This window comes from Spermophilus citellus (genome assembly GCF_964194105.1).
Source record: "Spermophilus citellus genome assembly, chromosome: 9".
Lineage (NCBI taxonomy): Eukaryota > Metazoa > Chordata > Mammalia > Rodentia > Sciuridae > Spermophilus > Spermophilus citellus.
In genome coordinates this window covers 67,418,068-67,443,475 of record NC_138191.1, presented here as the reverse complement: position 1 = coordinate 67,443,475, position 25,408 = coordinate 67,418,068, and the positions used below count along the sequence as shown (strand labels likewise).

The following is a 25,408-nucleotide window of genomic DNA, read 5'->3' as shown; positions in this document are numbered from 1 at the left end:
CCTATGGTCAGTTCTTGCTGACAGTCTCTACTATAGATGATCACATTTTTTAAAGCTGGAATTTACTAAAAACTTTAGTGAGCTTATAATAAATGACCAATTTATCATCACTTGATCTCTCTCAAACCTTAAAACATGATTCTGTGATTTGAAACAATTTAATAAGTTATTTCAGTCCTAGCCTAAAAGTTCTCCCCACAAGATACCTTCTCTAACCAGTTCAAAGCAGCCCTGTTGCTTTCTGAGAGCCCTGGTTAAGTTTCCATGCAGCTACCCAGCTGTATGTGTGTTGCCCAGGATTTACTTTGGCATTTGCCCTTATGGTCCAACTCCCACCGCTAGACCACTCTGCTCCCTGCCTATTATGCTCCCTTGGCAGCATCAGTATGTTTAGTGTAATAAATGAATGATCCTCTGTCCTACTCCATTCCACCCCAACCCCCATTTCAAGTGAAAAGTTTCAGCTAAGTGCTTTGCTGACTAAATAACAATTGGAGAGCTCCCTCACTTACTAACTATGTGTTCTCAGGTGAGTTACTTCATATCTCCACTCTCTTCTGACTTTTAATTATTATTGCTTGAATTCTTTACTCTGTGCCATATTAAGCATCTAACCTGGATCATTTCATTTGATCTACCAAAAAAATAATGTAGATACTATTATTACTCCCATTCTGCAGATGAGGAAACCGAAGCACCTGTCAAGGGTCAGACTTCAGGGTAATGGAAAAATTTGTTCAGGCATAAGCTTATGTTTATGTTAAATTTGTTCCATAAATGTGCATGCTTATCTATAACATTATCCTTTCTCTTCCTATGCAAACAAAACACCAGACAAACCAAGAACTATAGTTAAATTTACATTACAGCATTATTGAAATAAAATGATCTGATCAAGTCATATTCAAAGACTGTCCTGCACTATAAAAAAATAGAAAGGCATTCTAAATAGTCTTTAGTCTTTTTTTTTTTAAGTAGTCCTGAGAAAGGTAGAAAAGGCACTTTGCTGAAAATATGCTTCCAACTTCTATGGTGAGTAGAAATGCGATATGGTCAATTACAAGACCACATTAGCACTGCTAAATCTTACTCTGCCAAATCCCAAGCTGTTTTTTATTTGTTTGTTTGTTTGTTTGTTTTATACTAAAGGTTTAGAAGGTTTAATAGTTCTGACCCAGAAACAAAAGATGCTAAACTCTGGAGTGATTACCACAACTTCAAACTCTGGTAATTTAAGACTTCATAAAATGATGGTCTAGAATGTCTATATGTAGATTCCAAATGAAAACTTCATGAGCAAACCTTTCATTTAGACTCTCCCAAACTTGTTTCTCTGAAAAAAAAAATGTCCAGCCATCCCAGAATGTGGAAACAATTATGAAAATTAAGACATCTGGAAACCACTCAGGCTGCTTTTATTTCTAGCTACATCTGACAAGTTGCTGCCTGGCTGTTTAGTTGGCTTCCAATAACACCTTCCTCTCCCTCTTGGAAAGCAACATGGCGCACCAAAGACAAGGTCAGTTGATGCTCTGCAAATCTTCTTTCCAAAGTACATGACAGTTCTTTCCTCTTTAGAAATCCCATCCAGATGTGAGTTGGAGGTTAGGTTAGTTGGTACTTTAGCAACAAAACCTGCATAAGCAATCATGGTTTGGTTTTGTTCTTGTTTTTGTTTGGCATCTGGGATTGAACACTCTTGGGTGCTTTACCACTGAATCACATCTCTGATAAGTGAATGCTGGCACATACCTAACTCTTTCTTTTAATTTTAATTTTGAGACAAGGTCTTGGTAAGTTGCTGAGGCTAGCCTTGAACTTAGATCTTCCTTCCTTAGCCTCTCAAGTTGCTGTACACCTATGGGTGTACACCACCAAGATAAAATCATGTTTATTCACTGAATTTGTTTTAATAATGCATGGTAATTGCAAAATCAGGACAGCTTGGGAGTTCTAAATCTACCACTGAGGCTCGCTTTAACCATTAGTTTCAAGGCCTTTGCATTTGCCATTCTGTCTTTCCAGAAGCCTCTTCCCCCAGACACCCAAAGAGCTCATTCCTCTACCTCATTCTTGCACAAATATCACTTCATCAGAGATCCTTTCCCTGCCACTCTCTAAAAAGTACCCCACCCTACCCTGCAACACTTAAGCCATTAAACTTGCTTTCTTTTTCTTTACAGCATTTCTCTCTACCTGACACTATCTAGTTGGGGTCATGGTCTATCTCTCCCAATAGAAGTTTTGCTTATGAAGACCAAGATTTTGTGTTATTTCCACACATCCCTATTGCAACACATCCCTGCAGCAATGCCCAACACACAATAGGCTCTCAGTAGATACTTGTTAAGTGTAGACTTATGTCAAGTATCCTTGGGCACCCTTGCCCATATGTTCCCAATCTTTTACCCAAACTGACCAGCATTACTTTCTTCTTCTGTATAATGTGCTCTGTAATTTGGATCTCACCACTCTTTCATTTCCCTGGATAGACTTGGCTCCAAGCCCTGCAGACTGAGAGGTGTGAGGAGTGGTGTTCACTGACCCTGGCAGCAGAATAAGCAGAACAGAGAAGTCTGGGTGGTCTGAAAGGCAGTCCCGTGACAGGCTGCTCCTCTTGAGTTGGACATAGAAAGGAGGATTTCTCTGTGAACACAGCCTCTAAAGAAAGGTGGACCCCACAGCCAAAGCTAGATCAATTCAAGTAGTAACACAAGTAAGGCAGTACAGGATTATAATCTAAAGTGCAAAATAAATACCCATGAGTCTATACTTATAGAAATAAATTGCTAAATAAAATAATCAATGGAAATGAAAGGACAAATCTCTTAGGTACCTAATAAATTACATAGGTACTCCACCCTGGAGGAGAAGAGTGTAACATCCCTTTTGGTGTGGAACCACTATTTGACCCAGTTATCCCATTTTTTATTATACAGCCAAAAGATTTAAAATCAACATACTATAGTGACATAGCCATGTCAATGTTTATAGTAGCACAATTCACAATAGCTAAGCTATGGAACCAACCTAGGTGCCCTTTAACACCTGAATGGATAAAGAAAATGTGGTACATATACACAATAGACTACTACTCAGCTATAAAGAAGAATGCCTTTATGACATTTGCCAGTAAATGGATGGATCTGGAGAATATCATGCTAAGTAAAATAAGCCAGTCCCCCAAACCCAAAGGTCAAATGTTTTTGCTGATAAGCTAAGCCACAATAAGGGGGGGGAGTAGACTAGACAAATAGATATTCGATATATATTCAGTAGAATAGACAAAGGGGAACGAAAGGAAGGGAGGTGGGCCAGGAATAGGAAATACAGTGGAACAAATCTAACATAATTTTCCTATGTGCACATATGAAGTTACCTAAGTGAACCCCACCATCATGCCCACCCACCAAGAACGGGGTCCTAATCAGAATAAGATATAGCCTATGCTTGTAAGAATATCAAAATGGATTCTACTGTCATATATAACTAAGGAGAACCAATAAAATAAAAATTTTAAACTGAGACAAATTCAAACGAAAAAAAATGTGGCTACCTAGTAACCTCCTTCCCAAGACTACAGTATGGAAATAGGGTGGGGCAGTGACTTCTCAATGGAGAAGAAACTTGAAAATCGCAATTTCAACCAGATGATCAAGTTCAAGATCATCAGCTCTAAGTTGTGTTACTAGTCTGTAGTCTTGATATGATGCATTAGGAATTAACAATTTACTCTGTGATCTTCCTCTCAATAACTATAACTCTAGGCTAATCATAAGAGAAACATCAGACAAATATTAGTCAGGGGACATTCTACAACACCCTGACCAGCACTCTTCAAAACTATTAAAGTCATTAAAAACAAGGAAAATCTGAGAAACTATCACCGCCAAGAGAATCCTACAGAGATAGAAAGACAAAATACACTGTGTCTTCTGGGTGGACATTGGGGGAAAACAAGAAAGTCTGAATAAAGTAATTTATATCAGTTTGTTAATGATAATAAATGTACCACATGAATGTAAGATTTAGTCACAGGGGACACTATGTGTAGGGGTGGGGTGTACGACCTGCTCAATTTTTCTGCAAATGTAAAACTGTTCTATAAATAAGGATTTAAAGTTTTTGAAGGAGGAGGAAGGATTATATTATTATACGGCAATAATTTCAAAATAAATAATACTCCTGTGTTTCACAAACAGTTACTTTACAGAGGAGGAGCAATTGGTGGCAAATTAAACTGAAACAGACATTGTTCATAATAGAGTATTAGGAGACACCGATTATCTTGGATAAAGCTAATTTGTTGACTTTAGCGGTGCTTGCTAAGGGTAGGGCCCTTACAAATCTGCTTCCTTATCTTATTACATTACAATTTCTCTTGAGAAAACTAAACTTTGCTCAGGTTTGTTCCATTTCTAAAGAACAAAACTTAACCCCCACCCACCCACACACACACCTAAAAACCACTCTGATCCAGAGTCTCTGTCCTTCATGTAGCAAGAAAGTCTCCACCATATCTACACCCTCAGGGAAGGTCCCCAGAGGGGCCGCCACAGGAGCTGAGGTAAGCATCCACTGGTGTGTGTACAAACGAGAAACTTAAATGTCTCAAGTCAGCTTTGGCTCAGAGGTGAGGACATGCAGGGGGAAACTGTGGCCTGAGCTTAGCTGAATGAAGAGGTTATTGTGGCAGAGCACATCTATGAGCTTTTAGTCAGGAAAGTCAGATAGTCTGTGATATGTCAGCTGCTACACCTACTGCCCTCTCTCCCCATCAAGTGGGTGGGTTTATAGTAGGTGGTATATACACACAGCTCCTTCCCTAGGACTTGTTTAATAAACAAACCACAACCCTAGGTATTGTTTCCCATATGTTCCTGGTGACTGAAGACTGTCTTAAGCCTCTTGATTAAACAGGAAGACGGGCATGGAAACATACAGAACTAAATAAAAGAAGTGACACACAGATTTGATGCGAACAGTAAATTCCCTTAGTTTATCCAAGCATAATACAATCTTTAATTGTCTTTACTTTATCTATTATGAAATTTTAATCTTTAACTCATTGAGCTAGAAAGATGAGGTATATTTTGTTCGTGGACCCTCATAAAAGTAAAGATGTTAATCAAAATGTTTAAATTGAATATTATTTATATAGAACTCCACATGTGCTAGGACGCAGCAAGTCATTCTTACGCCATTCTGTAATCACATTTCAGTAGTTTAGCCAGTGGAAGGAGTCAAGGATGTCAAAATTTAATATGTGAACAGTCATAACTGAAATAGATATTCTTGCCCAAAGAACTTTTGTTATCTATAAAATGTAGTTTGGAAAATTTCTAAGTGCTTGCTCACACCACATGACTTTAAACTCTCAAACTGACAATGGACAAACTTGAGGCCTGAGCTGTCCTAACCCAACCACGGTATTGCACTCCCTCATGCAATGCCTTGCGTGACCTGCCTCTAGTCCTGAGAAGGATGTGCAGGAGTCCCTTGCTCTACAAATAATCTCCCACAGTGACCGTCAAAAGGCCAACAGTGACCTGCAGTGGCTCCATGCTTCTGGAGCTACTCCCCTCCCATGTCAGAGCCCAGCTGAATCCTCAAGCTCTCCATAGAGAGGAAAACAATATTTTAAAAGCATGGCAGCTGCAGTGGCCATGATTCTTGATTCTTCTAGTCAAGCTTCATAGTCCCTAAAGGAGAATGCTTTGTTATGAACTGCTAAACAAGTAAGTCAGAGGGCCTGTGAGAATGCTAGGCTTGGGCCAGGAAGCAGGAGTTCTCATCATGGAAGTGGGAGGCTCAAACTCTCAGGTCTGCCTGCTCCTCCCACCTGCCTGTCTGGTAGTGAAAACAGCCAGGTCACGTATGTGAACATAAAAGACATCTGAATGCTGTGCCTGATCATGTCAGTTGCTGCCTCCAGCTCCTCTCCCTACCCATCTCTGATTGCTCCGATCCTACAGGGATGGTCCTTACGGACTTCATCAACCAGCTTCTTCACTTTCCAGCTTCTGCAGATGAGAGGACCATCCAGAGATGGGAAGGAGGGAGGAGGCTGAGGTCAAGACACAGCTTTCCCCTGTTCCTTCCCCTCCAGGTGGCTGTGAATTGATGGGTTACCTACTATCAGGCAGCCCCCTCCCCTGCACTTTCAGCCTCATCTAATTTAGCTCTTCTGACCACTCCTTCCCATCAGAAGACAGACACTTATGGGGAAGATCAGAGGCAATTCCCAACTTTGGGTCCTTTGTAATCTGGAACTTTAATACATATATAAATTGATTCTCCTAATGCAGACTTATATTTACTATATTCGGGCTCTCTTTTAGTCACTGATGGGGTGTGGGGGGGGGGATCCCCAGGTACTGTACTGTATGAGCATTTTTTTCCTGCTTGTCCATCTTTACCACCAGACTCTTAGCTTCTTAGGGCAAGAACATTCATGTTTGTACACATAATGCTCAGTATAGCAGCTGTGGTAAATGTACATTTAATTTCTGTGCTAGTCAGTTGGTGGGTCTCAGTTTTTGGAAGTAGAGGAGGTGGAAACCAGATATGTTATGTTGAACAATGCTGAGGTGATTGTTTTCCTACAGAAGTAGGAAAAAAAAGCATAGGTTATTCTGTTAAAAAAAATTGGCTGAGAAATATTTGATGCCTCTCCTATGGCATTCCACATACTTTACTAAATATTTATTTGTCTTAACCACACTTCTAAATTTACTGGAAGCAGAGCTGTTATCCTCCTGTCTCCATGTTTTGAAGCACAAACACAGAATCTGGCTTGTAATAGGCACGCATTTTAAAAAATATGTTCAATCTGATTGAATGAGTCCCATATTCTGATTCCAGTACTTCTTTTCTTTTATCTCCCTGTGGGAACTGACAATGGTTATTCTCTTCCCCTTTCTCAGCCTCTGTGATTCTACTGTCCTAGTTCTTCTCCCACAATATTCTCATCTATCTCCTATTCTTCCACTGATCATCAAGTAGAGACACTCTTGGACTCAGTTCTCAGTCCTCTCTTCTTTTCTCTTTAAATTCTCTCTTACCAAAAAGATTATTATTTAAATTATTTCCTGTATTTGGATGATCCTAAATAATCACCTTCAGCTCTGACATCTCTCATACCCTCTCGAAGGCTGAGTTTCCATCTGAATGTCAGGAACCCAAGGTGCCTTGGAGAAAACCAAGAGGCCCGTGTGGGCAGCATGCATGCCATTTTTTTTTAATGGCTGAGAAATACAACCTCCTTCAGCTCAGTGGATGGAAAATGGGGTCACATTACCAAATAAGTTTCAAGTGTAAGGGCTAAAATGATGGTGACTGCCAATACTCACTTCAGATATGGCCACAGAGGGCAAGGACATGGAAAGACTTCCCAGCAAACAAAGTCAAAGACTTCAGGTCCCCCTAGTTGTTTATAGGACAGCATTAGCAAGTTGGCAGGGTAGTTTAGAATGGGAAAACCCTTCTAACCACACTGGCTAGGACTATTTTTCTCCCCCTCTAGTGTTGTACTGGGGCTCTGGGTAGACTACTGTAGCCAGTGTCGTTCATGCACTTTTGGATCTTCATTCCAGTAGTAATCCTTGCCTTTGGATCTACACTCTGGTTATAGCTCTGTGGAATCTAACTCTGTTCCCAACATGAGTAATTTGGTTTCCAGACTTCCCCTGAGAATGGGCCTCAGCTTCTTCTGACAGGAACTTCCCATTATCGACCTCGCCACACCATTGGTATTTGACTGTCAGTCTGCGTTAAAGGGCCAGCAGAACTCCAAACTCCTTTTCTAGAAACCCTTTTCTGCATGACCTGAAGTCACCATCATTTTAGCCCTGTTCTGACACTGAACTCACAGTCAATCTTCTAACACATTTGCCCATAATTGTATTTTGTCCTGTTGCTTCTCTTGTAATTATTTCTCTGTATTATTTTTTTAGCCTTATGTTCTGCAGCACAGACTGTTAAATCATGTTGTCTTTTTTTTTAAATGCTTCCTACCTCTCAGGATTTTTTTTTAAGAGAGAGTGAGAGAGGGGGGAGAGAGAGAGAGAGAGAGAGAGAGAGAGAATTTTTAATATTTTATTTTTTAGTTCTCGGCGGACACAACATCTTTGTTGGTATGTGGTGCTGAGGATCGAACCCGGGCCGCACGCATGCCAGGCGAGCGCGCTACCGCTTGAGCCACATCCCCAGCCCCCCATGTTGTCTTTTTCTTAAAGAGTAACACACTTGTAACTGGGCACCAGGATATCCAGCTGAAGGAACACTCCATTTCCCAGCCTCCTTGCAGCTGAGGTGGCTGTGTGAGTAAGCACTTGCTAATGCATCATGAGCATAAATGAAACATGCTATGTCAGGTCAGCTCTACATCACCATGTGTGCACCCCTCCATGCTCTCTTCCCCTCCTGCAAGTTGGAACACAACAGGCCTGCAATCTGGCATTCAGCCTTCAGACATGGCAAGCCCTCAGGCAACACAAATCAAAGTAGTTCACAGACTCGTTTCCATTAATGAGGCAATCAGTACCAAAAAAAAAAAAATTGAGAATAAACACTTAGAAATGTTTATAGCAATTTAACATTGCTGTGAGATACAAATGCTCCATCAGTGGATTTTTCTCTGAAAAAAACAAAGGAATTAGTCTTTGGCAGAAATTACAAAATAATTTATTAGACATAAGGGAAACCTGGCTTTAGCCAGAAAGCATTTGAGAAGCAGTGTCCTAGTGTCACGGCAGAGAAATGAGATGAAAGGAACCCTCTGATCTAAACACTGCTGGACTATTAACATGAGAGAAAAGTAAACTTCTGTTTTCTTCAAGTCAGTCTTTGAGGCCTCTTGGCCTAAGAAGACTGTGACTCTAGGTGAAGGAAAGAACCAGAATATGAGCAAGTGTTGGCTGCTTCTTGCAGCATTTAGCAAGTTATGGCCAGAAAGAGATGAGCTCAGGCAAGAACTGTCTATAAGTTCGTAAGCAGAGGTGGAAAGGAATAGACAGAATCCAGAAACTAAGAGTCCCGGAAGATGCCACATTTTTTTATCCATTCATCTATTGAGGGGCATCTAGGTTGGTTCCACAGTCTAGCTATTGTGAATTGTGCTGCTATGAACATCCATGTGGCAGTATCCCTGTAGTGCGCTCTTTTAAGGTCCTCAGGGAATAGTCTGAGAAGGGCGATAGCTGGGTCAAATGGTGGATCCATTCCCAGCTTTCCCAGGAATCTCCATACTGCTTTCCAAATTGTCCTCACCATTTTGCAGTCCCACCAGCAGTGTACAAGTGTACCCTTTTCCCCACATCCTCGCCAACACTTATTGTTGTTTGACTTCATAATGGCTGCCAATCTTACTGGAGTGAGATGGTATCTTAGGGTGGTTTTGATTTGCATTTCTCTGATTGCTAGAGATGGTGAGCATTTTTTCATGTACTTGTTGATTGATTGTATATCCTCCTCTGAGAAGTGTCTGTTCAGGTCCTTGGCCCATTTGTTGATTGGGTTATTTGTTATCTTATTGTTTAATTTTTTGAGTTCTTTGTACATTCTGGATATTAGGGCTCTATCTGAGGTGTGGGGGGTAAAAATTTGTTCCCAGGATGTAGGCTCTCTATTTACCTCTTTTATTGTTTCTCTTGCTGAGAAAAAACTTTTTAGTTTAAGTAAGTCCCATTTGTTTATTCTTGTTATTAACTCTTGGGCTATGGGTGTCCTATTAAGGAATTTGGAGCCCGACCCCACAATATGTAGATCGTAGCCAACTTTTTCTTCTATCAGACGCAGTGTCTCTGGTTTGATATCTAGCTCCTTGATCCATTTTGAGTTAATTTTTGTGGATGGCGAGAGAAAGGGATTCAATTTCATTTTGTTGCATATGGATTTCCAATTTTCCCAGCACCATTTGTTGAAGATGCTATCCTTTCTCCATTGCATGTTTTTAGCCCCTTTATCAAATATAAGATAGTTGTAACTTTGTGGATTAGTCTCTGTGTCCTCTATTCTGTACCATTGGTCCACCTGCCTGTTTTGGTACCAGTACCATGCTGTTTTTGTTACTATTGCTTTGTAGTACAGTTTGACCTCTGGTATCGCTATACCTCCAGATTCACACTTCCTGCTTAGAATTGCTTTTGCTATTCTGGGTCTTTTGTTTTTCCATATGAATTTCATGATTGCTTTGTCTATTTGTACAAGAAATGCCGTTGGGATTTTGATTGGCATCGCATTAAACCTGTAGAGAACTTTGGGTAATATCGCCATTTTGATGATGTTAGTTCTGCCTATCCATGAACAGGGTACATTTTTCCATCTTCTGAGATCTTCTTCTATCTCTCTCTTTAGGGTTCTGTAGTTTTCATTGTATAAGTCTTTCACCTCTTTTGTTAGGTTGATTCCCAAGTATCTTATTTTGTTTGAGGATATTGTGAATGGAGTGGTTTTCCTTATTTCCATTTCAAAGGTTTTGTTGCTGATATACAGGAATGCCTTTGATTTATGCGTGTTGATTTTATAACCTGCCACTTTGCTTAATTCATTTATTAACTCTAGCAGCTTCTTTGTAGACCCTTTTGGGTCTGTTAAGTATATTATCATGTCATCCGCAAATAGCGATAATTTAATTTCTTCTTTTCCTATTTTTATGCCTTTAATTTCTTTTGTCTGTCTAATTGCTCTGGCCAGTGTTTCAAGAACTATATTGAATAGAAGTGGTGATAGAGGGCATCCCTGTCTTGTTCCAGATTTTAGAGGGAATGCCTTTAACTTTTGTCCATTCAGAATGATGCTAGCCTGAGGCTTAGCATAGATAGCTTTTACAATGTTGAGGTAAGTTCCTGTTATCCCTAGTTTTTCTAGTGTTTTGAACATAAAGGGATGCTGTACTTTGTCAAATGCTTTTTCTGCATCTATCAAGATGATCATATGGTTCTTGTCTTTAAGTCTATTGATGTGGTGAATAGCATTTATTGATTTCCGTATATTGAACCAGCCTTGCATCCCAGGAATGAATCCTACTTGATCATGGTGCACAAGTTTTCTGATATGTTTTTGTATTCGATTCGCCAGAATTTTATTGAGAATTTTTGCATCCAAGTTCATTAGAGATATTGGTCTGTAGTTTTCTTTCTTTGAAGTATCTTTGTCTGGTTTTGGGATCAAAGTGATGTTGGCCTCATAGAATGAATTTGGAAGAGCTCCTTCTTTTTCTATTTCTTGAAATAGCTTGAAAAGTATTGGTATTAATTCTTCTTTGAAGGTTTTGTAGAACTCCGCTGTATACCCATCCGGTCCAGGGCTTTTCTTGGTTGGTAGTCTTTTGATGGCTTCTTCTATTTCTTCCTTTATTATTGGTCTGTTTAAATTGTATGTGTCTTCCTGTCTCAATCTGGGCAAAAAAATGTGGCATCTATACACAATGGAGTATTATGCAGCACTAAGAAATGACAAAATCATAGAATTTGCAGGGAAATGGATGGCATTAGAGCAGATTATGCTAAGTGAAGCTAGCCAAGCCCTAAAAAACAAATTCCAAATGTCTGCTTTGATATAAAGAGAGCAACTAAGAACAGAACAGGAAGGAAGAGCATGAGGAAAAGACTACAGTAAACAAAGACAAATGGGGGGAGAGAAAGGGAGAGAGAAGGGAAAGCATATGGAAATGGTAGGAGACCTTCAATGATACATAAAATTATAAGAGGTTATGAGGGGCAAGGGGGAGGGAAAAAAGGGAAAGAATTGAACAACAGCAGAGGAGGTAGAGAGGGAAGATGGGAGGGGAGGGGAGGGGGGATAGTAGGGAATAGGAAAGGTAGCAGAATACAACAGTCACTAATATGCCATTATGTTAAAATGTGAATATGTAACAGATGTGATTCTACAATCTGTATTTGGGGTGAAAATGGGAGTTCAAAGCCCAATTTGAGTCAAATGTATGAAAGATGATATATCATGAGCTATGTAATGTTTTAAATAATCAATAAAAAAAGAGTCCCGGAAGGCCAGAAAAACTAACTGCTTCTGTAACCCCAAACAGTAGAAAACAGCACTACGTCTCATGGCCTTTTCCCAAAAATCTCTCAGTTTGATATTGCAGTGGAACAAAGTAAGGTAGGCCTTCAGTAAAGATCAGAGTAAGGGGGTATCTTCCCATCCACACCCATATTTCAAAGGAAGTCAAAGTAGATAGTAAAGAGAAGAAGAAAGAGATGGGACAAGCTCTAAAGCTGGGAAATAAGCATGCTTGAGAATTATATCAGAATGGAATTTGGAAATGAGGTGACTGGTATATGGAACTGGCCAGAAACCAACAGACCAGAGGCCTGTGGAGTTTTTAAGGAACTATATTTCCAGGGAGGTCATAGTTGGTCTGGAAAGGCCCATGTTCATCCTCTCACAAGGAGAACAGGCTTCCAATACTCACTTCAGATATGGCCACAGAGGGTCAAGGACATGGAAAGACTTCCCAGCAAAGCCAGAGTCTGGAGCTCTGGGAGGCCTGACCCTGAGAGCAGAAGCAGGGAACAGTCACGGAACCTACTCCACTCACTGCCAAAGCAAAGAGGTCTTCATAATTCCTACCCAGCAGGCTGCATCATTTGTAGGCACCTGTGACTATTCTGTTTCCCTTTTTTCTAAATGGAAGCTATTCTTGTGGTTCTCTTATTTTTTGTTCCTTCATGATATAGTAGGTGTTGATCAGTCAGAACAAAGGAAAAATAAAAGAGAATGTTTTAGCATTTGTATTTAAAACAGAGGTTAGAGAACAGAGAGCTACATCCGTGGAGTTCTGGAGTAGCTTACAACCTACAGAGAAAGCACAGCAGGGTATGATGCAGAGCAGGAGCAGGATGGCGAGGAGACATCAGCTGGACCTGGGTCTGTAAGCCCCTCACTTGCAGCAGTGGCTGTAACCCTGTGCCCCACCTATATGGCCAGGACCTTTTCCTTCTCTGAAAGTGATGTCATCACTACAGCAACTGTACAGGCGGTTGAAAGGATTAACGAAAGCAATCCTTCTAGGCCAGAGCCCAGATAGTACTCAGTAGGTTGCAGACAGTTCTTCCTAAGGTGAGGTGACTCAAAATTTCTAAGAATTCAATGAAATATACAACCGGCATTCTGAGAGTTTAACTGCTCATGCTCAAATGAGGGATGATAACAAAGTCATCCTATACACTACCCTAAAATAATGATAGTCCAGAAAAGCCCTTCTCTTGCTTGAGTACAGACTTACTGCCACGATGACCAACCCTCAGACCTGCCACTCAAAACACAGCAGGGAGGCAGCAGTAGAAAGAGCAAGAGGAGGGAGAAGAAGGCAATGCATTGTGGTAGAAGAGCACAAGATTTTGTATTCAAGGTTCAAATACTAGCAGAAAAGCAGGTAGTTGAGAGGTTAAAGAATAGGACCCCCCTGCTTCTCAGAGCAAACATCATGTTCAATGGTGAAAAATAGAAAGCTTTCCTCTAGGATCAGAAACAAGGCAAGGATGTCCCCTGTTTTCACTTCCATTAAACATCCTAGCCAGAATAATTAGTAAGAAAAAGAAATGGTATACAGATTGGAAAAAAAGTAAAATTATCTCCATTACAGATAACATGACCTATTATATAGAAAACACTACAGAGTTACAACAGTAACTTTTTGTTACAACAGTAACAAAACCCTCTTGGAATTACTAAACTAATTCAGTACAGTTGCAAGATACAAATTGAACATACAAAAGTTGCATTTCTACACACTAACAATGAACAATTCAAAATCAAAATTTAAAAAGCATTGACATTTACAATATCATCAAAAAGAAAAAAAATGAGGGAAAACTTGACCAAGAAGAAGACTTGTATGCTGAAAATTATGAAACAGTGATTAAAAAAATAATAATAAGGAAGACACAAATAAATGGAAAGGCATCTTTAGTCGTGGATCAGAAAGCTTAATATTATAATGTTCCATAATATCCAAAGTTATCTACAGATTTAATGGAATCCCTATCAGAATCCTCATGGCATCTTTTGCAGAAATAGAAAAAATAATAATACTGTGGAACCATACAAGACCCAGAATAGCCAAAACAACCTTGAGAAAGACGAAAGCTGGAGGCCTCACACTTCCTGATTTCAAACCACTTTACAAAGCTACAGTACTTAAAATAGTATAATACTGGCATAAATACAGTTGTATAGATCAGTAGAACTCTGTAGAGATCCTAGAAATAAACTCAGGCATATCCAATCATCTGATCTTCAAGGTACCAAGAATACACAATGAAGAAAAGGGAGTCTCTTCAACAAATAGTGTCAGGAAAACTGACATATGTATACAAACAGTCATGGCCTGTGGAGCTAGCCAGCCTGAGTGTGAAGCCCTGCTAATTAGCAAGCTAGTTAGCCTCTCTGTGCCTTAATTTCCTCTTCTACAAAATGGGAATAATAAGAATACCTTCTTCCTAAGACTACTGGGAGATTTAAATAAGGTAGTTAGAACAACCTCTGACACATGGTGGTGCTAATTTAGTTACTGTTGTTACCAGTAGGGCCTGGATAAAATTACTTAACCTCTTTGAGCCTTAGTTTCTTTTGTTGTAAAAGGGAGACAAGATCTAATTTAGGCTATTGGGATGAAGTGAATGGCAGAGCAAGTGTACAGCCCCAGTTCACTGCTGGGTCTAGAGGAGTCAGAATGTGGAGTGAGCTCCAGGGTGAGCCCATTCCCAAGAGGTGAGGGGGCATTGGGCTGGGGGATACCAACAGAGAAAACTGAGGAGGAGAAACCAAAAAGGAATCCTCTCCCCCAGATGAGGTGGGTCACCGGAAAGACTACTGAAAAGCCAAGACAATCTCTCCTTTTCCACCCTGTTCAGAGACTTAGCTGGTATGTTTTCACCACCCTTGAAAACATATAGTTCCAGATGAATATGCACAATCAGGAAAGAGGGAAATAGCCAGCCGGGCCAAAACCCTGAAGTTTGATGTTCTAACTACTGATGGTTCACAACCTTAGATGGTTCAACTTGATTTTTTGACTTTACAATGGTGTGAAAGTGATGCACATTCAATGGAAACTGTAACTTGAATTCTGAGTCTTGAGCCTTCCCCAAGTTAGTTCTTTCCTGCATTAGTATACTCCCTCGGTGTTGGGCAGGGGCAGCGAGCTACAGACCCCTGCCTGCCATGTGACCACAATGGAAACTCTACAGCATGCTGTGCTGCTAAGCCAGAATGTTCAGGAAGTCAGGTGTCCTAAATGCATTTTCAACCTACAACACTTTATACTTATGATGGATCTATCAAGACATAATCCCATTGGAAGTTGAGGAGTACTTGTACATGACCATGGCTCCTCTAGACTGCTCCATTGGGATATTAGAGTAACCTGTCAAAATGCACTCACCAAACAGCTTGCCAAGTGAGTTCACATCTCTCGCTCCATCTGATCCCCAGTGAGATGGGCAGTGTAGCTTCCACATAGAATAAAACTATCACCGGGAGATCAGTTCACTCTGATCTGCTTTCCTCCTTCTAGCCCAGGGCTCTTTTCCTTACACTGACCACTGGAGACTCCTTTTGGAAGCCAATTCTCTGCTCCCATAAGAAATGAAATATGTAGATTTATTCTCCATAATAACAATAATGCCTTCTGCAAACATACAGTGACTCCAGAAGAAATATAATCTGATTGTGGTTAAATGTCAATAAAAATTTGTAAGTGCATCTCTCCTTAGAATTTTTGATAAAAGTTTATGGGAAAAGGTCCATCTAATTAAATGAGAATGTCAAAATAAAACTTTAAATACGTGATAGAAAATAGCAATGCTTAGTCACTTAGTTTCAGAGAAAGCTCTGAAGAGAAGCAACTTGGTTCACATCAAGCACAATGAATGATGTAACGTTCTTAACATCTTTTCCACCAACAAAACAGAGGTTACCATTTGATCAAGGGTATAGGGCTTCAATTATTTGACTAAAAGAAAAAGGGTGAAAATAACATGAGAAAGGCTAGTCATGAGTGGTAACAATCCATGGAAATTTAACTTTTCTGGCATCCCTTTTCATTTTCCTGTATTGGATGTCCCTGGAACTTACATATATGCAGGATTGTATGCATGTCATGGACAAGTTCTACGGGTCCTGTTATAGTGGGTTCTACCCAGTCAGTGATTCTTCCCATCTTTGTTAAAGCTTTCTCATCATTCATGATAAGCAAGACAAAGACAGAAATGTGCATGAACATTTAGGAGGATATAAAATGTCCTCAGGAAGCTCACAATCTAGAGCAGTGGGTTCCCAGCCAGGGTTAAGTCTCTCCTCTTCCCAAGAATACCTGGCAATGTCTAGAGACCTTTACACTGTTCATAACCAGGGGTGCATGTGGTGGTAGGCTAGAGATACTGCTCCACAGGTACAGCACAGTCCTCCACACAAAGAATTATCAGACTAAAATGCCTACAGGGGCAAGGTTGAGGAATCATGACTTAGAGAATGATGTAAGACAGAAGAGTGTAATACAGGGATAAGTGTGGTAGGAACTGAAATAGAGATAAAATTGAAGTGCTAGTCGATTGACAACATTTAAACAGGTGAGTAATACTCAAGGATATGGTGCAAATGACACCTTTATAACATGTTGGTGAGAATGTAAACTGAAACAACTTTTTGGGAGGGCAATTTAGCAATGTATATCAACAGATTTTAATGTACATACTATTCCTATTTTTGCCTTCCTTCCATCCTCATCTTCTCTCTTCCTTTCCTCCCTCCCTTGAACAGAGTAGTCAGCTTATGGCTGAGACTGCAATATGATGAAGAGGACTGTGGGTAGGTGCACAAGGCACAAGCTACAGTTGGGAGCCACACAGGGCAGTGAGCTGGAGGGACCAGAGGCTGATGATGAAGCTGCACAGAGATGCAGACTAGGAGTCCTGTCAGCCAAGGATAAGAGACAATGGAAAAAGACACATGGAGGAGGCAAAATGGCCTCTGTGTCTGGGAGACTGGTTACTCTGAGCAAATAAGTAAAAATACTGAAGACAATGAGAGTCAACTTTCTAACTGCCAGAGAAGATATATACAGACATGCAAAGAGGGAAGAATAAAAATGTCCCCTGGGCCTTGAATTGAAATTGGAAGTATTAGTGTAAACATAATTTTACAATGCATGATCTAATATAGAAAAATTTATCTGTGTGTGTGTGTGCGCGTGTGCACACATTGTGTATGTATTTCTTAGTTCTGTCCTCTGAGAAATCTAAAAGCAATAACACCTAAAAGCAATGGACATCTCAACCTTTTATATCTTGGTGTCTTCATACTATTCTCAGCTTCTGCGTTGGCTCTCTAGAATTATTCATCCTACCTAATTGCAACTTTGTACTTTTTGATCTGCATCTTCACATTTCCCCCATCCTCTCCCCTGCCATGTATGACCTGAGGACCATTGTTCATTATATTGTATTGTATACTGGTAATTTTCCATGAGAGTAGAAAACAACAGCAACAAAAACCTAGCCAACTATATGAGATGATGGGTATGTTCATTTGCTCCACTGTAGTAATGATATCACTATGTATAGGAATACCAATGTTAGTATATCAAAATACTATATCTTACTCCTTAAATGTATAAAATTTAAAAGGAAAAAATGCTAAAAGGGAGGACTAAGTAGGTCAGGGAAAATACAAGATTAACCTGGATTATCTGTGATGCCATAAAATAAATAAATGTTTAATGAATGATAAACATATGTCAAAGAAACAGGAGCCAGCTTCACAGGGTTTCTACTAGCCAAACTGAGCACAATTTTAGCATCAAAATAAATAAAGATAGTAAAAGATTTTAATGTAATGAATACAAAAGGAACCCATGTGTGTTTCTTAATATATATTAACACATAACAATAAAAACCTTATACTCCAGGTATGTATAATATGTGAAAATACACTCTATTGTCATGTATATCTTAAAAGAACAGATTTTAAAACCATGAGAAAATAAGATTCTTCCATACAGTAGAATTCTAAGTAATATATGTTGAGGGAGGAAAAAAATAATCACCCTTTGACAATCTTCAGAGGAAGCTGATTTGGGCAAAAGTCATTAATGAAGGGTAAGTCTGTAGGTGAAGGTTTAATGAACAGGCCATTAACATCATCTTAGAATATTTCCCCACAATCACCAATAAATTTCAGAAGAAAAAGTGGTGGATTTAAGGCAGAAAGATCTGGTGGACACCAACAGAATGAGGTGACCAAGGTCAATACTCCAGTGGTGGAATGGGTGGGTACCATGTTGTCAGGAGCTGAGAAGAGCAGTTTCACTTCTGTGGTACCCTGCTAATGCTGTGGGGCTCAGTTCCAAGGAGACACCCAGCAGATTCAGGTGAGAGTCATTCTACAGGATAAAACCTGCCCTCTACTTAGACAACTGCCAGGACTTTAGGAACAGAATGTCTGAAGAACCACTCCAGAAGACACATGACAACTAGATACTACATGAAGCCTAGATCACGTGGGGAATAGTGATCTGCTGGGACACTGCATTGGCACTATGGATTGGATGAAAATTTTGGACCAATGCCCATTTCCTAATTTGGTGGTTTATGTTCTGGTAATATAGGAGAGAATGTGCTTGCTTTAGGGAAAAAGATGCTGGAAGGTTCAAGGGTGGTGGAGAATAACAACTGCACTTTACTCCCAAATATTCAGAATAAAGACTAATCATCACATATATATGTGGATGTATAAGATATATTTTATATTGAAATTACATAGAAAAAGACAGAGACAGAGACTGACATTTTTATCCAAATTCTATGGGAACACAGAAGAAGATTATACAGTTGTCCCTTGGTATCTTTAGAGGACTGGTTTTGAGATCCTTATAGATTTTACCAAAATTCATTATTCTCATATAAAATGGCATAGTATTTGTATATAACCTTACACATATCTTCCTGTATAGTTTAAATCATTTCTAGATTATTTATGATAACTACTATGAATATAAATAGTTACAAAGTATTGCTTAGGGACTAATTAAAAGGAGGAAAGACTATATATGTTCGCCACAAATGGAGTTTTTTCCCAAAATATTTTTTATTGTATCTGCAAACATGGAATGCATGGATACATAGGGGAAAGTGTGCTTATTTTCTTTTTGTCAGAACCATATGTTAATTTTTGTCCAGAGGAAGAGCCCTGGTCAAGGAACTCATATTATTTTGTCTCATCCATAGATATGGAACACCTATAACAACTTAAACAACAAATATACCACTTAAGGTAATTTTAAAATAATTATTAAGTTTTTAGAGGTCCATTCTTCTGAGAAAACTAATAGGCAATTAGAGCATTTGAAAATATTTTTAAATTCATTGTGAAAAATGACAAACTTTGCTGTGAACATTATTTCTACTTAAATATTTAATGGAATGAAATACTTCATAACTGATATGTAATGTAAGAAATGCATTCATGGGGCTGGGTACCATGGCACATGCCTGTAATCCCAGCAGCTCCAGAGGCTGAGACAGGAGGATCACGAGTTCAAACACAGCCTCAGCAAAAATGAGGCACTAAGCAACTCAGTGAGACCCTATCTCTAAATAAAATACAAAATAGGGCTGGGGATGTGGCTCTGTGGTTGAGTACCCTTGAGGTAATCCCTGGTACCAAAAGAAAGAAAGAAAAAGAAAAAGAAAAAAAATCCATTCATGAAAGTATTTTCTAGAACTATATTGTCCTTTTATTTTCAGAAATATTCTGTATTTCAAATTATCAGATACTATATTATTCTGGTGCCTTATTTACAGGACAATTTGTATTTTTGTTCTTAATGATTATATATATATATTTAGATTATGTCCCCAACCTATTTTAATGAACCTGTGTTAATTTTGTTCTTTGTCTCTTTTTTTTTCTTTTTTCTTTTTTTTGTGGTGCTGGGGATTGAATCTAGGACCTTGGGCATGCGAGGAAAGCACGCTACCAACTGAGCTATATCCCCAGCCCCACTTGGGTCAATTTCATTGAAATATTTACAGAATTGAAAACTTGGGATTTAATGGGTTAAAAATCAAGCGGGACATGATTCCTTGATGTTCTCCCAATAGGCTCTTCAATAACTAGTCACTGCCAAAGGCTGTGAGTCTTGAATTTGGGTTTCTAGCTCTCATTGGGTAGTGAATGTCTCTGCATGTCCCCACTGCCCACTTCTGACTAATATGTCAGCAGGGAAACTCCAGAATTTCCATAAAGGGGAGAGGTTGTAGTAACCTGATGTTTTAGTCAGCTTTTTTTTTTTTTTTTTTTTTTTTTTGCTGCTGTGACCAAAAGACCTGACAAGAATAATTTTAGAGGAAGAAAAGTCATTTGGTGCTTATGGTTTCGGAGTTTTTGGTCCACACAGATGGCCAACTCCACTGCTCTGGGTCCAGGGTGAGGCAAAACATGACAGAGTCAAGGCAGAAGAGTGTGGCAGAGAAAAGCAGCTCAGAACATAACAATTAGGAAGGAGAGAGAGAGAGAGAGAGAGAGAGAGAGAGAGAGAGACGCTCCCCTCACCATGGACAAAATATAAACCCCAAAGGCATGCCTCCAGTGACCCACCTCCTCCAACCACACCCTACCTGCCAAGTCACTTCTCAGTTAATCATTCAAGTGGATCAATGAATTGATTAGGTTAAGGATCTTAGAAACCAATCATTTCACCTCTAAACTTTCTGGCAGTGTCTCACATGTGACCTTTTGGGGGATACCACATATCTAAACCATAACACCTGGCTTAATGGAGAGATAAGGGCTTGCTTTAAAGCTTCATTTACAAAAGCAAGTATACTGCTTCTATTTAGACTGCATATTTACTTGAAAGTCCTTTAGCTAAACTGTTTTGTGCACTTATAAGGGAGTTAATGTGCCCTCCAACCACATCTTGCCACCTGCTGAGCTTTTCCTTGATAACACCCCCAATCTGCACATGGCTTAGTCAAGGACAGGACTAATAGAACCTCCAGCCTATAGTTTAGGGAGCAACAAAGACTTAGGACTAGCTGATGAGTAACTAAACAGACTAATTAACATTCTTAGGAAGGGATGGGGTGAGCTACAAGGGTAGGTTATTTTCCAGAATGACCTGCCGTCTGGTGTATGAATAATACACATTTGAGGAAGGGAGACAAGGATACTGGGAGTGGGGCAGTATCCGGGATCATGTGCAAGGTAGGAGTTCAAAGCATCACCAGGACAGGAGGTTAGGAGTCAGGTGCTACAGAAGCTAGGCCAGGCCAAGGGAAGAGAGAAGAGGAATAGATCTAGGGGACGATGAAGAGGTGGGGTGAGACCACCCAGGATGTTGGAAACTTTCTCTCAGTGGGTACTCTCCTGACTTGCTGTCACGTTGAGAGCAAGATGACATGACATTTTACAGATTGAATGAAATAAGTAAATTGTCTTTAAGTCGTGTTGCTTTGCAGAGTGAAGCTTAAAGACCCGATTTAGCAAAAAAGACACATCAATGCTGATGACTGCCATTGTTAGTCTCTTCCTCACTTACAGTGTCTGTAGCTAGCTCTTTGTTTTTGCCCACTAGGAACTGAGATGAGTAGATAATACATACAATTATAAAAAGGAATTAGGGCTTCTTTGGAACATTTTCCCGTGCATCCATCACATAGCATTGGGTAGTCTCAGTCCTGATATTAATCTTATATTCTCCACAGAGCAGTTTCTCAACTCCTGGTTATAATTTCCCCTTTGAAGTCTAGTATGACTTCAGAGGATAGCAGAGAGGGAAGTGGATGGACTACAGTAGTGCCTAGTTGGCACACAAGATACCCACATGTGATCCTGCCATTTCCAGCCAATGAGTGAGCCTACCTGGGTTGTCTCACATTTTAATGTCATGCTTTTTAATTCCAACATTTATATGGCCCTTCACAGGGTGCAAAGCTCTTTCAGACACATGACTTAATGGGACCTATCAATAACCCATGCAGGCAAGAGAAAAGGAATTATTATCCCAATTGTATAAATGACAAAATTGATCAAGGATGACAAGTAATACATTGAAGGTCACAAGAGTTCATAAAAGTGGTGCTAGGATTAGAACCCAGACTCTTGTACTATAAATGTCTTGGGTCCATTATCTGTAAAAGCACAAATTCTCCGTGCTTCTGCATACAGCTCCCTACCTGCACCACCATCAACCCCATCAATGCCAGCACTGAGTTCCAGATGACTCCTTCACCTACATACAAAATCCAGGATAAGGGACAAAGGATCAACAAGGCCAGAAGGAGGAGGCTTAGGATCTGCAGGAGGAATGATGAAGGAAGAAGCAAAAGGTGTGTTAGAAAAGGGGACAGCACATACAAAGAGTATGTCATGCATCTCTCCAACATCCACAACTTGGGAATCAGTAGAATAATATACATTTACATCCATGTTTACACAAATGTCAACACTTGCATGTTTATCTAGGAGGAAAAGAGGACCACCACCATTCACAAAGTACTTCCTGTATACTGAGACCCTGTTAAGTGCTTTCTTTTTTAATCTTAGAAGGTAGATACAGTCTTCATTTTTACAGATGAGGAAATTAAGGCTTAGGGAGGTGAAACAATGTTCCCAAGGTCAGAAAGCCCTTCTGGAATAAAGGCTAGAAAATCCTTGCTCTTCTCTTTATTCCACACTAATAATGCCTTGGGCCTGATCTCTGCCCATTTAGACACTTGCAACCAGACTTAACCACTCTGCTGGGTATAATCAGAGACCAGAAAGCATTTGAACTAATGTATACTCCAAGGAGAATGGCTAATGGGTAATTTGAGTTATAGTAATTCCCACTGGAGTTATAGTGATTCCCCTTGCCCCAGCCCAAAGAAATAAGAGGTTGAGCTTGATTTATGGTGGATTACTGCACCTCAGCAGGAAGTTAGGAAACTTCAAGAAACAGCAGCAAGTCTTAAAGATGTATGTTCAACTGACTTTGAGAGTGTGTGCCTTGGTTGATGCCTGGCTACACTGCTATGTGTGCATTTGTTCCTCTACACTGGTATTCTGGAAAAACGAGATACAAATTAACATGTTGTATATCTCAAATAGATTCTGGTGAGCATACACAAATAACAATCCCCTATTGTAACATTTTCATTTCAGTCTTCATTCATAGGAAACACATGCAGATCTGTTCTATCAAGCATCTTGTAAAACAGCCAGATATCTAAAATAGATCTGATCTGGTATAAAGAGACTATAGTTGATGAATGCATTGACCAGATTTAGAAAAGTGTCATTTGTAACTGAATCAAAGCTTCAAACCTTTGAATTCTAAAGCCAACAAGTAAAATAAGAAAAAATTTGCCAAAATGATCTATTTTACTAGTTATATGGTAGTGACAATCAATACAAGTGTTGTCCAGATGTTTAGACATCCGGGTCTCTATATGACACTAGGTCTATAGTCTCAAGACACAAGAGAGAGCTCTGAAAGCTTATGAGTATCCAAGCCTCACTAGCAGAGTTTGCTTGCTGGACTTTTTTTTTTTTTTAGAATGGCCCCATTTGTTTAGACAAAGATTGTTTAGCCAAGATTGTGTATTTCTAACTGTATTACTTTCGGACCAAAAAAAAAAAAAAAAAAGTGTGTGTGTGTGGGGGGGGGGGGGAGCTATTCACTGAACCCAAACCACCATACCAACCTGAATCCAACATCTTATGGGAAACAGGGCTAGCAACTATTGATATAGTTCCTACTAGAAAAACCCAACAACTCTCCTTAAGAATACAAAAGTTCATGATTAATGAAATGCAGCGTATGCATGGAATAATCACCTACTTGCAAAGAAGAGATTGCCTGTCTGAGACTGATGTTCATTCACTTCATACTCCTACTTATGTAAGGAAAGTAGGAACCATGAGAAGTTGAGCAGCCCTTTTCTTCTAAAGTGACGTTCCAAGATAAGACCAAGTAATAAGGAAGGAGAAAAGAGTTGCAGTGACAATAACAAATTATGGAGAAAACATTTTGTGAAAATTACTGTTTAAAAGTTGACCTATAAATGCTTTGAAGGGCTGTTTTAATGATTACCTTAATAAGACTAAATTGTATTCACAGTCACTTCTCAAATTACATGCCTGTGAACTTTCTAAGAGATTTTGGGTAGTTACAACTTGCCAAGGGAAAGCAATAAAGTAACATTACTACAAAACAAAGCACTTCTGTCCACCCGGATGGTTCATGCTTTTACTTACCCATCACAATTCTGATAGCATTATAAGTTAGTAACTTTCCCCAATCGTTAGATGCCTTCGAATGGTTCAAGCTGTTTCTCAACGGACAAACCATCCCATCGGGCATCACTGGAAGCCGAAAATGTTATCTCGCTAGGATCCAGGGAAGAATCTCAGTTTCCTAAGAACCACAGGACCTTAATCAGGCAGAGTTTGGAAAAGCCGCATCCAGGCGGAGCGCCACCTGTGCTGTGCTCTCCGCGCCTCCGCGCCTTGCGCCTGGCCCACCAGCCCACAGCTGAGTCGGAGGCAACCTCTAGTTTGCCTCTTGATTGCTTTTTAAAGCTTCTGGGGGTGCGGGGAGTGGAAAAGAGCACCGCTGAGTCGCACACCCGTTAAGAGAATTCTGTCCCAGGAATTCGCAGTGGACTCGGGGTGTCCAGGCTACAAGCCAGGTAACCCTGAAAAGGTGCGAGTTGGGGTCGGCGGAGACCCCTGCGCCCGGTGTCCCCACGCGCGCCCAGGCAGGCCATGGCCCTGGGAACCCTCTCTTTGTCCCGTGCTGCACTCACCGCTTATACTCTCCCGCACCTCCAAGCCCCGGAGCGGGGACCCCTGAGACTGCCGCATGCCCTCGGGGCCGAGCGCGACGGGGCGACCGGGCGCTTGGCTCCGACCCGGCACGGAGAAGCAGTGGAGGACGCGGGAACCGGCGGCCGATCGGCCGAGCTCCTGCTCTCCAGCGGCCGCGGCAACGCGTCTAAAGCCAGACCAAAGTCTGGCTGTGCGAGGGAGGGGATGGAGGAGGCTGCCTCCCAGCCTGGACCCGCCCTGACGAGTGATCTGAACGTTCCCACGGGAGAGCGCCCTCCGCGGGTAAGGGGTCCGCAGGAGCCAGGGGACTGCAACCTTCTGCAGAATAACTTCTTCTGAGGCTTGATCCTCAGGAGGATGGCCCGAGGAGAGGAGAGAGTCCACCCAAGGACCACCAACATTCCCTCTACAGAGCCATACCTCAAAGGATTATCCAGATTGAAACGCAATCCCTCTGTCCCACTCCTTACTCGCCAGGGAGGTATTTGTTTGAAGCGGCTGAGGGAGAAAGCTCAGCCCACACCCGCCACCTGTGGGAGGCAGGCTCACTGCCAGGCCCAGACCTAATGCTCTT

At 40.5% G+C, this 25,408-nt stretch overlaps 1 protein-coding gene across 1 annotated transcript in view; it reads right to left on the bottom strand.

Moving 5' to 3' along the window:
* The window catches only part of LPAR3 (lysophosphatidic acid receptor 3), an 83,988-nt gene extending 58,998 nt beyond the window's left edge, over window positions 1-24,990 (bottom strand). The window contains exon 1 of the mRNA XM_081308127.1: window positions 24,813-24,990. The gene's annotated coding sequence lies outside the window, so the exon portion shown is untranslated. The remainder of the gene's footprint in view (window positions 1-24,812) is intronic.
* Window positions 24,991-25,408: the final 418 nt, after the last annotated feature.